This window comes from Gossypium arboreum, chromosome 6, assembly GCF_025698485.1.
Source record: "Gossypium arboreum isolate Shixiya-1 chromosome 6, ASM2569848v2, whole genome shotgun sequence".
Taxonomy (NCBI): Eukaryota; Viridiplantae; Streptophyta; class Magnoliopsida; order Malvales; family Malvaceae; genus Gossypium; species Gossypium arboreum.
Window position 1 is genome coordinate 43601371 of NC_069075.1, and position 4115 is coordinate 43605485.

Genomic DNA, 4115 nt, shown 5'->3' on the forward strand with positions numbered 1-4115 from the left:
GACCATGTTATTAAAGTTGATTGATGATTGATTGAAACATGAAATTTTATGCAGTGTTGAATGTTTAATTATTTATAAGTTCGATAATACTCTGTAACCCTATTCTGGTGTTGAATACGGGTGAGGGGTGTTACAACAATACTATATTCAGTAGCCAAATTATGCTGTAACAAGTTTTATTTCATTATCAACTTTAGATCAGCATTTTGAAACCCCCAAATTCATTATAGAGACAAGGGTTTAGTCTTCAACTCTGCCAGTACAGAACCATCAGGATTTAAACCTAAATAAGTGTTTAACACTCAAAGTACAAACAATGATGACTTTCGACTGAGTGCATCCGTAACCACATTAGCCTTTTCCAAATGATAATTAACAACCAAATCATAATCTTTTAGTAGCTCTAACCAACGTCACTGTCTCTGATTCAGTTCCTTCTGGGTCATTAAACACTTTAAATTTTTGTGATCAGTATACACATGACATTTCTCACCGTACAAATAACGCCTCCATATCTTCAAAGCGAAGACAATTGCGGCCAACTCGAGATCGTAAGTAGGATAATTTCTTTTATGTTGCTTTAACTGTCGAGAAGCATAAGCTACTACTTTCCCTGCCTGCATCAACACGTAACCCAAACCACTAAGAGACGCATCACTGTAAACAACATATGCTACCCTAGACTCAGGCTGAGTTAATATTGGAGCTTCGGTCAGCATGTTTTTCAATTAATCAAAACTCTATTGACATTTATTAGAATAAACAAATTTGACATTTTTCTGTAGTAACCTGGTCATCGATGAAGCAATGATCAAGAAGTTTTTAACAAAACGATGGTAGTAACCTACTAACCCTAGAAGAATTCACACTTCAGAAACATTCCTCTGAGTCTTCTAATTCAATACAGCAGCAACTTTACTCGGATCGACTCGAATCTTGCCAGCTGATACTATGTGTCCCAAAAATCCAACCTTGTGAAGCTAGAATTCACATTTACTAAACTTTGCATACAACTATTTTTCTCACAAAGTCTGTAACAGGATTCTCAAGTGTTGATCGTGTTCAGATTCTGTCTTAGAATAGATCAATATATCATCAACAAATTCAACCATAAATTTATCCAAATGAGGCTGAAAAACCCAATTCATTAAATCCATAAAAGCAACAGGAGTATTTGTTAATCCAAATGGAATTACCAGAAACTCATATTGGTCATAATGAGTTCTAAAAATAGTCTTTGACACGTCACAATCCTTAACTCGCAACTGATAATACTCAGATCTGATATCTATCTTTGAGAATGCCGTGACACTTTATAATTGATCAAACAAATTGTCAATATGTGGCAAAGGATACTTATTCTTTATTGTGACTTTATTCAACTATATATAGTCAATACACAATCTTAAGAAGCCGTCTTTTTTTTCACAAACAACACAGGTGCACCCTAGGGAGATACACCCGGTCGAATAAACCCTCTATCTAACAATTCTTACAATTGTGCTTTCAACTCTTTCAACTTGGCTGGTGCCATATGATACGGTGATATAAATATGTGTAGTTTTTTTGGAGGGGAAAGATCCTGAAGAGAAAATGAGGGTAGAAGTAGAGGCTAAGTAGCAGAGCAGAACACGAGGGAGAAGAATAAGGCAGTCAACTAGGTCTTTGCAAGACATTGCGCCACCAGATTTGATGCTGGATCAGTGAAAGCTTCATGAAGTTATTCTTTTATTTTCTTAAATTACTTCTTTGCAAAATTAATTGTTAAAGATGCTGAATGATATTTGAATTCTGATTTAGTTAACCAACCCATGAGTTAAATCTCATCGAGTTGGGATTATTGTATGATACTTTAGTTTTCCATTAATGTTGAAGCTTGGATCTAATTTATTTTACTATTTCATTCAATTTGTTCTTTCGAATTCAATGCATGCAGTTTCTAAACATAGATGAATGCATAGTATTTTTATAAACATAATCTAATTTTGAAAAGGTTAGCTTAGTTGGACCACAATTGATTGATACGAATGGGTGTTTGACCGAATACCCATAGAAATCTCTAAACACAGAGCAGTATTTGTATAAAGTTAAGAGTAATCAGTACTAGGAATCACATCTGAGATCTATAAACATATATTTCCTTAGGTGAGGTATCCTTAGGCCTTGCTCTCAAAAGAAGCAAACCATTTTAAATCCATTCTAAGCAGTAAGTTCATTAAAAATTTGCCTAGGCATTGTTGGTTTATAAGGGTAGATTCGTAGTAATCCCTGCTTTTCCATTCAACAGCATAGACCCTCTCACTATTGTCTTGGTATCTTTGCCATAGCATATTTCTAAATATTTATTTGTTTACATATTGCACACATCATCATTACTTTGACTACCATTGCATTTCTGTCATTGTTTTGCCTTAGCGTAATTCACATACTTCATAATAGCAACTTAACCAAGTTATTCCTATCTGATCTTCATAATAGCAACTTAACCAAGTTATTCCTATCTGATCCCTATGGAAATGATCTTACTTATCATTATATTACTTGATTCAATGTGTATATTAGGACACTTATACATTATATTTACACGCAACAAGTTTTTGGCGCCGTTGCCGAGGATTGACAATTTGGTGAAATTTGGTTTTGTTACTGCTTATCTAATTCCATTATTTTTATCTAACTTAGTTGTTTATAATTTTTTGAGATTTGCAATCAGTATATGAGAAGAGGCATTCTTGCTAACGAAAAATATCCTTTTAACCCAAAGATCGAGAGAACTTTGAGAAGAAGGAGATGAGAATTGCAATATGGCTAGGAACGGAATGATCCTGATATGGAAGACCCATTATATCCGAATGGTCGGGACATTAATGTTCCTATTCATCATGTGATCAATGACTAAGATAGTTCAATTTGTAAGCATGTTGTTTCAATTCTATATTATTTGAATCCAGGGATAGTCAGACCGCACATACAAGCCGAGCATTTCGAGTTGAAAACAGTGATGTTTCAGATGTTGGAAACAGTAAGACAGTTCAGTGGATTATCTACTGAAGATCCAAGACTGCATTTAAGACTTTTCTTAGAAGTCTGTGATTTATTTAGACTATAGAGTGTTCCTAAAGATGCCTTGAAGCTTAAATTGTTTCCGTACTCCTTGAGAGATAGTGCCAGAGCATGGCTGAATGCTTTACCATCGGAGAAGTGGCATCTTGGAATGATCTTTACCAAAGGTTTTTGCTACGGTATAATCTACCAAAAATGAATGCCGAATTGAGAAATGATATCACAACTTTTCAGGAATAAGAAGATGAAAGATTATATGAAGCTTGGGAAAGATTTAAGGAATTACTTCGGAAATGTCCAATGCATAGATTCTAACACTGGACTCAGATGAAAATATTTTATAATGGATTGAATGCGTAAACAAGGATGGTAGTTTATGCTTCTACTAATGGTACTTTGTTGGATACATCCTATAACCAAGCGTATGAGATTTTGTAGCAGATTACCAATAATGATTATCAATATCCTACTACTCAAGTTGGGATGAGCAAGAGAGCTGCTGGTACCATGGAGCTCGATCCAATCACTTCATTAATAGCTCAAGTATCATCTTTAGCTAATATGATCAAGACAATGAAGAAACTAACTGCAATTCAGGAGATGAAATCAATTGAGCTATCATGTGTATATTTTGGTGAAGACTATGTTTTTGACGAATACTCATCAAATCCAGCAACGATATATTACATAAGTAATTTCAATCAGAGTAATAAACCCTATTCCAACACCTACAATCCAGGGTGGAAGCAACATCTAAATTTCAGTTGGAATAATCAAGGAGTAACAGAATGCCACCAGTGCACTGCTTGGTTATAGTCAACATATGTCATGGCAAAATGTTCAACAAGGTTTAGTATCATCTTCTTCATCTATTGAAGCTTTGTTGAAAGAATATATGGCCAAGAATGACGTTGTGATTTAGAGTCAAGTTGTATCCCTCCAAGCTATTAAGAATCGAGTAGGGCAAATCGTAAATGTTTTAAATTCAAGACCATAGGGAGCATTGCCAAGTGATACCAAAAATCCAAGATCACAACGGAAAGAGAATTGCA

General features: G+C 34.7%; 1 non-coding gene across 1 annotated transcript; it reads right to left on the bottom strand.

The window, feature by feature from the left end:
* Positions 1 to 3267: 3267 nt before the first annotated feature.
* LOC128295037 (small nucleolar RNA R71) lies at positions 3268 to 3374 on the bottom strand. The gene has a single exon (XR_008285344.1). It is a non-coding gene; the product is annotated as a small nucleolar RNA R71 (small nucleolar RNA).
* Positions 3375 to 4115: the final 741 nt, after the last annotated feature.